Source organism: Anolis carolinensis, chromosome 1, assembly GCF_035594765.1.
Source record: "Anolis carolinensis isolate JA03-04 chromosome 1, rAnoCar3.1.pri, whole genome shotgun sequence".
In the NCBI taxonomy this organism is placed as follows: Eukaryota; Metazoa; Chordata; class Lepidosauria; order Squamata; family Dactyloidae; genus Anolis; species Anolis carolinensis.
The window spans coordinates 129,316,951-129,325,543 of record NC_085841.1 but is presented as its reverse complement, the minus strand read 5'-3'; the positions used below and the strand labels follow the sequence as shown (position 1 = coordinate 129,325,543).

At 43.6% G+C, this 8,593-nt stretch overlaps 1 long non-coding RNA gene across 6 annotated transcripts; it reads right to left on the bottom strand.

Annotated features, from left to right (window-relative positions):
- Positions 1–3,381: 3,381 nt before the first annotated feature.
- On the bottom strand, positions 3,382–8,593 carry LOC134299425 (uncharacterized). Of its 6 annotated transcripts, none has more exons than XR_010006633.1 (3): positions 7,214–8,593; positions 4,351–5,930; positions 3,382–3,488 (listed from the first exon to the last, which is right to left on the bottom strand). It is a non-coding gene; the product is annotated as an uncharacterized LOC134299425 (long non-coding RNA). The 6 variants fall into 6 exon arrangements; XR_010006642.1 differs by having other exon boundaries at positions 3,382–4,554; positions 4,669–5,930; XR_010006641.1 differs by having other exon boundaries at positions 3,382–4,775; positions 4,864–5,930.

Sequence of the window (8,593 nt, the reverse complement as noted above, 5' to 3'; positions counted from 1 at the left end):
GGATATCTTTATCTGAAAGACATTTTATGTCATTGCTCTGAGGACTAAATAATATATTTCCCATATTTTGAACACTAACTTTCAACTAGCTCTTTGCAGATGGAAGAATTACCCAAGCTTTCAAACTTCACAAACATCACTCAAAGGGAAAGCTGGGGCAAAGCTTTCCTTCTCCTTCTCTGTTGTGCTAGGGGTTATTAGGAGTACCACCATTGAAAAACCTGAGAGAGCAGAAACAATCCCATTGTCCTTTATTACAAGTTCGCCCTTAAAAGCCATTACAAATGATACAGCGGCAGGGATTTCTTTTGTATTATTGTCCTCCACTGTATTACAAAGCAATCCAAACAACCCTCCCTGAGAGCAAAAGCTGTCTAGTGCCAATCTTTTTTGTCAATTCCCCCAGTTACAACAGATGAAAATTATCTTGACATTCTCTGCATTTGTCTGGATGTTATCCATTGCGGCTGCTGTAACCTCCTTTGAGGCATCATGCTGAACACAGATTCAATTTCTGAAGCACCTGAAGGTAGTGTCAGCATTAAGGAACTGTGCCAAAGCCTTGCTCTGGTAAAATGGAACAAAGGAGGCACTCAAACTGCATTATGAGTTGCTAGTTGATGTGTTTTTTTAAGAATCCTGTAAAATGCTTGGCAGGAAGTCACTGAGTTTTAAAGGCTCGCCTAAAGTAAGGTACATAGAACAGCCAGACACAGTGGTTTCTGTGAGGCTGGCGGAAGGAGGGCATTAACATGTTGTTTTGATTCTTTGTTGAGAAATATTGAAAAAAATACGTTACAGCAGAAAATTGGTCAGAGCCTGAAGGGGATAAAATATGTTTTTGTCTCTCTTTGAAAAATTCACTCTACAAAGTATTGAAGAGGAAAAAATAGCAAAGGTGTCTTGATAGGGGTGAAATTTGAGCTTGCTGCACTCCTTAAGCTCCATGAAGAAATGGAACAAGGCAGACTCCTGATGAAAGAAAGTAATAAGAATAATAAAAGAAGTAGTTAGAGCCATAGAACTTCAATGAGCAATGAAGCAGGGATACTGCCCAATCTATTAAGAATGGTATTTCATAGCAGATTAACTGTTACACCTGTGAACAGGTGCCTGGACTAACTTGAATCAAACAGTATTTTTTCATGTCCTAAGCTAAATGCATACTTACAGATTTTGTCACATTTTGACATACCGGCAAACTTTTTGGCAACTAAACCAGTGGAACCCCATAAACCCGCCATATGACCTTCAGTAGACATCTGATAATTCCAGTTTGCTAAACCTGTCTAGGTCTGTTTTGGGTGATAAACAGACAGCTGTTTCTATCTCTATAAGTAAACTTCCACATAGCATCATACCCACAATGTTTACACCACAACTATATACACATATTGATTGATTGAGGATTCCATAGGGGTGCTTGTACATGTGTGTATGTGTGAGAGCTATCTGTCCATCTATAGACTGATCAATCTGTCCACCCCCACCCTCTATTTATTAGTATTGGGAACAGTTTTTCTAAAATTTGGCATCAGGCTGAGGACAAGATAGATGTTCCCGTTTCTAAAATTTAACAACAGGCAATATGGCAACTTTCTGGCCTGCTGAAATGCCAAACTTTATTTTGTAATGTTTTTTTCATTTTCCTGGCCCTCCAGAGGTCCAGCCTCCTAGGATTTTACCCCTCACTTTCCCACCTTCACAGCATGACTGGGAGAACTGAGCTTTGAGAGTCATTGTGAAAGCTGTTTTTACAAAATCAAAATATCATGTTTTTTTCCAGAATTGAATTTTGCATTTGTCCGGCATATTAAAGGAACTTCTGTTTATGTACTTTCAAGATATCAACATGTTCCTCAAGCTTTTAGACTTCCTATAGGGAGAATACCATTTTAGCTCTCCTGAAATGTTGTTGGGATATAGCCTTCCACATCCCTCACCATTGACTATGTCTAATAGAAGTTGTAAGATCTACAGTTCAATACCATTTGGAACAGGCATGGGCAAACTTTTTTGCCATGAGGCCACATTGCAGGCCTGGCCAGGAGGACTGGGCCAGGAGGCAGAGCAAGGCCCAGGCCATCCTCAGGTTGTCTCCCAGCATAAGGACGGGCTACTCACCCCATCCTTATATCGGGAGGAAAGCGGGACAGAAGGCAACTGCACAATCCTCCTCCTCCAATCCTTGGGCTGTCATCTTGGCATTATTCTGGGAGGAGGGCAAGACAGGTGGCAGCTGAGAGTTCTCTGGGGGGCTCTCAGCCAATGCATGCCTTCCTCAAGCCATCCTCCTGGCATAAGGATGGGGCCACTCACACCATCCTTATACTGGGAGGAGGGCGAGACACACTGTGGCTGAGAATGCTCCAGAGAGCTCTCTGCTGCTACATGCCTTCTTTCCCAATTTTTTTGCCTTAAGGAAATGGCGGACCACTATGCCCTTCTGCCAAGAGGAGAGGGAAAATGAGGAGGGCCTGAGGTAAGCACTCAGGGATCCATATCCAGCCCCCAGGCCTTAGTTTGTCCATACCTGATCTAGAAAATGTTCCATGATTATCTTTAATTATTTCCACTTCATTAGCATGGGTACCCCATATCTGGAGGTGTGTATTTTATTAGGCTAATGAACAAAAATGTACAGGAGCTTTGTGTGTGCCAGTTCTCAATTCTGGTTATATCTAGTGCTGGATAGAATGAATGCTGTCCCCTGCTGTTTCCCAGCTTCTCAACTTCCATGTGATTAGGTCCCTAATCTCTCCTCCTCCTCCTCCTTGTCTCCCTCATCCATCCACGTGGCTAGCCGGCTGCCTCTGTTGGGTGCCTTTCCCTTCCCTTAGCAGCTTGGGCTCAGCTTTTGGCCTTTTATTTTCTTCAGTCCACTCCTCCTCTGCAGAGGGGGGGGAGCCTTTTGGGACCCCAACATTGAGCTAACAGGAACCTATCTGGAGTCGGGACCCACAGTTTAAGAAGCTCTGTTCTAGAGCATGGAATGAAGGTATGATACTGTTCCATTATCCAGGTGGAGGCCACTGGGGGTGCTAGAGAGAGAAGTATAGTCCATTTTATGGGGGGAGTTGAAGGAGGAAAACCATTTCCCTATTTATGCTGGTTATTCCCCCTCCCCACTTCTGATATAATAAACAAGGGTTGTTTCCATGATGAGGACATGGGTGGGGGAAATAAAAGGAAAGCAGGGAGAAATGGTTTCACTCTTTCAACCCCCCCCCCCCCAATAAAGTGGAGTATCCTTCTCTCTGGTGGCCTCTGCCAGGATAATGGAATAGTACCAAAGTTACCTTTTTGAATTGGTGTTCAGGTCCTTCTTCTTCACCCTCTGGTTGCTGATCTCATGAGAATGTTCCCATTTCTTGCACCAAATTCTTTTTAAAATAATTTTTATTCACAAGAAAGCATAGTGAAAAAGGAATGATAATACAAAAAAGCAAGTGATATATAGAAATTCTTCTGGGAATTTCTTCTGGACACTGGGAAGAGAAAAGGCAAAAGTCCAAAGGTCAAAATGAGATCTCACTCCAGAAGCCCTCCCCTCTCACTTCCCCTTTAGTCAAGCCCCCCAAGGCAAGCCCAATACCACCAGGAGGTTTGCAACCACCCCTGGAATAAGACAACTTTTGCAGGGGTTAGTGATGCAGCTCCCCTGGAAAGTGGAAAAACTAGAGATAACTGAAGGAGGATTAAAAAGGCACTGCTGCCACTGTCCCCAGATGGAAGGGGAGGTGTGGGTCCCACATGCCAAATTATCTACCCTGAAGAGCCCAATTTCCTTTCCCCTTCCTGCATGACACAAGTGGCAGGAATAGATTGTGACATGCAGAGGGAACCTGGATCTGGATGGTGATTGACTGACCTAACTCCAACCCATCTGAGTCACACACCCCTCTTCCTCCATATGGAAATTCCCTCTCCACATCACAATCCGTTTCTGACACTCAATCATATATACCCCTCCCTTGAAAGCACCTTTCTGCCTCCCCATCTATCAGCCAATCACCACTCTCATGTAAATTTCCTCTTCACATCCCAATCCACTCCATGATCTGCATTTATATGCCTCCCCTTGGGATTTGAACTTTCAGTCACTGAAAGGTCTCCTTTAGAGTTGACTTAGGTGCCAAAAGCTAAAGGGGAACCCTCCCTTTAAAAATTTGGTATCACAGCCATTTCTGATGAGGCAGGGGCTTTCCTTGGATGTGGGGGATCCATGGCCCTTATGTGATATTGGAAGAGGGAATGCTGGAAGTTAATATGGGGCTGAGGGGGCTTCACCTTGAATGGGTCACATGAAATTCCCTTATATTGTTGTCCACACAGCAATAAGGTGGTTACCTCTTCCTGGCTTTCTGCAAATGAGGATAAGATGCGGAAACTTCTCAAAGCCGGAGAAGGGTTTGGCCAACCTAAAGGTGGAGGAGGTCCCAACCATGAACTGCCTTGCCAGGGCTATCCCAAGGAGGATGTGTTGAGGGAACCAGGTGAGAGGAGCCAGGGGAAGCCCTGGCTGTTTCTGCCCCAAAGTGATTCTGCTTGCATCTGAGTCCAAAAAGACAATAGCCAGCATTAACAGGCACAGAAGCTCCAACTGCCTGGTCTCCCTGGCAACCATGTAAACACCTCAGGCCCAGGAATCTGAAGCAGAAACAGAACCTTTTCAAAGGAAAACCACCCTAGAGCTTCTCTTGGGAGGGGCCCCAGTGGCAAGGTTGCCATCTGCTTTCCTGGCCCTATTCCTCTACCTTGAAGGGCAGGTTGTCCTGCATGGAAGAGAGAAAGTTTAGATCAGGTCCAAGAACCAAAAGAGTCTTTCAAATTAAAAAACCACTTATCATGTCAACAGCTGACTATTGGGCAAGATGTCTAGGGCTTCTGGAAAGAAGACAGCTTTCTGAATTGAGAATCTGGAATGCTATTAAATAGCTTGTAAAACTCTGAAAATGGTCTCAAGCTGCATTTGCTGAAATCCTGCTGAGGGAAAGGAAGAAGTTCAATGTTTCGCGATCTCTCTTTCTCATGAGCAAGGTGAATTTGCACTTAAAGTTAGGGTTGGAAATGCCCAGATATGGTTGAACTGCAACCCCCAGCATTCTTCCCCATTGCCAATGCTGCCTGCGGCTGCTGTGACTTGTAGTTTAACATCTGAAGTTTGCAAGATCCTTACTTCTGCTTGAAGCCAAGAAATTTCTCTCCATCCAAGGGCTGTATGGGAACTTAACAGGTTTTGCTGTGGCCTTAAATCAAAATCCATCTCCCTAACTAAGGAGGCAGGCAGGATTTCCTCCACCTTTCCTGCAATCTTTTATTTGATGATTCTTTGTGGGATGTGGGGTACTTTGGATGCTTTTTGACTCTGGAGGAGAAAAAAATGCAGCAAGGCAAAACTTCAACAAGAACTAGCCAGTGAGTCCTTGGGCACATCTACACTGACCACTAATGCACAAGCACCTTTATGGCAGTCAAAAGCCACAGAGAGCTGATCCAGGATAACACAGGATAAGACCACTTTAATATGGCCTAGACTTGTTAAACAAACTACCATCACGTGTTTCCTGGGCTTTGTGGCCCCGTTGGACATTGGGTGGCACTTGCTGTCCCCTATTATTGTTGCACTGGTCCCCAACCTCTACATGGGTCCTACCATTCAGCCATCATCTGCAAGCATCCCTGGGATGAGACATGCTAAGACATTCTTGCCCCCTCCCCCCCAGTTTCAGGACAATTGTCCAGATTTGGGGAAGGGGGATTTTCATTGTGGTGGCTGTTCTGTGCCCCAAACCACCATGACCACACACCTTCCCCTCCATGCTTTAGCTCATAGAAAGAAGGTATATCTCTGAATTGGTGGTCAGACTCTACTTCTCTGCCTGCAGACAGCTGACCCCCAAGGATGCTTCCACCTCTTTCACTGAATCCTTTAAAAAAGAAACAAGAAAAGAAAATATAGTAAAAAGCAATAATAATACAAAAAGCATTTTATAATATATAAATGCACTACCCTACTAGCTACTGTAACAGACTACAAAACTAAATCAGAACACACACTCACACAATTCGTTTTGAATAGTGAAATGCATGTGTGTGGTGATTGACTGGCTTCTTTATCATCTTCGACCAACCAATCAGAACCCACGTGCAATTTTTCTCTCCATCTTACAATTTTCTGCTACTCAATTACATATACATCCTCCTTTCCCAACCCGCCTCCTCTCCTTCCACCACAGACATGCAAATCACCTTTCCACCTCACAATCTAGTCCTGCCAATCAATTTGCATGTACACCCCTCCCCTTCAGATTGGTACTCTCAACCACTGTAAGTAGTCCCTGAGATGTGACTTGGGGTTCAAGGGTAAAAGGTGGATCCTCCCTCTAATTGTTTGGGATTTTGGCCTTCTTTGCTGGTGAAGGGACTGGGGTCCCTTCCACACAGCCATATAACCCAGAATATCAAGGCAGAAAATTCCACAATATCTGCTTTGAACTGGGTTATTTGAGTCCACACAGCCAAATATTTCAGTTCAAAGCAGAAAATGTGAGATTTTATTCAGCTGTATGGAAAAGCAAAATGAAGAAAAGGCAAAGAAAAACGGAAAAAATTGAAAATTACTAAGCAAAAGGTTAAGACAAAGAGGGTCTCAACCCTTTGGTACTAGCTTTCTTTGGGTAGGGGGACTGGGCCCTTGTGTGGAGGTCAGTGCTGAAAGGGAATGGGAGGCTGTGGGCCTCACCTTGGAAGATTCATGGGAACCTCTGCATCATTTGTGTCCACACCACAGAAAAGTGGGCACCTCTTCCTGGACTTGTGCAATAATAATAATAATAATAATAATAATAATAATAATAATAATAACTTTATTTATAGACTGCCCTCTCTCCCTGAGGGGACTCAGGGCAGTTTACACACACAAAGGCAAACATTCAATGTCCTACACAAATACAAACTTCTCAAAAATGATACAAAATAATACAAAATAATAACCATAAACTTATGACAAAAAATAGATTAATATCAAAATAAAAAACAGAATATGAATATTCAAATAAGCATAATTATACTAAATAACTTAACTAATAATTAAGACCTAAACCCTGTAAGAGAGAGAAGGAGAGAAAAGCATTGAGACGTCATACAGCCAAGGAAGGGTTGGCCAGTAGGTTGCCTCAAAGGGACAGGAAAGAGAAAAGTGAATCTAAACCTTGAACTGCCCAGACAAAGCCATCAAGATGGGGATGCGCTGACAAAACTACGAGAGAAGACTATCAAAAAGGACCCACGGCTGGAACCGCCCCAAAGTGATTCTGCTCATGGCTAACTCCAGAAAGGCAATGGCAGCACCAACAGTCACAGAAGCTTCAGCTGTGCCTGGAATTGTCTGGTCTCCATGGCAACCATGTAAACAACCAGGCTCTGGAATCCTAAGCAGAAACTGAAAATTTTCAATGGAAAACCACCTTAGAGCTTCTCTTAGGGAGGGGTCCAGGAGTCAAGGTTGCCACATGCTTTCCTGGCCCTACTCCTCTGCCTTGAAGTACAGGCAAAGGTCCCAAGGGGGTGGAGATGAACTTCACAGGATCAGACAGACTCTTTGGAGCTACCCACACAGACAAACTCTGGTAGTTTCTTGAAGTGAAGAGTTTCTTCCTCAGGCTTTGGAGGCCTTGGCTCCCATGAAAGCCCAACCCTTTGGAGGCATCTTCTTAAGGTTCTTTCACATTCTAATACTGTAGGTGGTAGTTCTGCTTTGGGATCCAAATGCCAAAGAGTCTTTGGAAAGGGGTTCCATTTCTATGTGCTTCTTGAGATAAATTAAAAATATATCCTCCATCCCAAAAGTCTCATTTTCTGGCAAAGCCAAGAATATCTTTGGTTCTTCACTCGTGAACCACTTTCTATGTTTTCTGATGGAGAGTTCAGACATGAGATTATTCAAAACAATTTTGCTCAGAATGAGAATTAAATGAAATGTACTACGATCGACAGATCAGGCGAGAATTTTGCTCAGAAGAATCTTGGTGACTGAAATTTGTTTTATTTCAAAGAGAGAGTAACTGGGAGTCTTTTTCTCTTTCCATTCTTACTGGAAAAGGAGAAAAGTTAGAAGAAGTTTCAGAGCCAAGACTCTTTCAAATTAAACAACATGATTTATTAAGCTAGCAGTTAGCTATGGGTGACCCTATACTGCGACTTTACAGCATTGAGCTCTGGCAGTTAGTGACAAGCTGCCTTAATTCTACAGTATATAGATCAGTGTTTCTCAAACTGTGCTCATCCAGCTGTAATCCCAGCCAGTTTACCAGCTGTTAGGAATTGTGGGACCTGAAGTCCAAAACACCTGGAGGAGCAGAGTTTGAGAAACACTGATATAGATCATTGGTTCCAACCTTTAGTCCTCCCAAGTGTTTTCGATTTCAGGTCCCACAATTTTTAACAGCTATATGCTGGATTTGCATTTTGGGTGGTGATTGGTTGAGGTGGAAGAGGAGGGAGGAGTTAGAACGAGGATGTAATGAGCCAGTCACATGTAGATTCCACCTCACAATCCACTCCTCCTACTCAATCTGTGTATTATGTACGG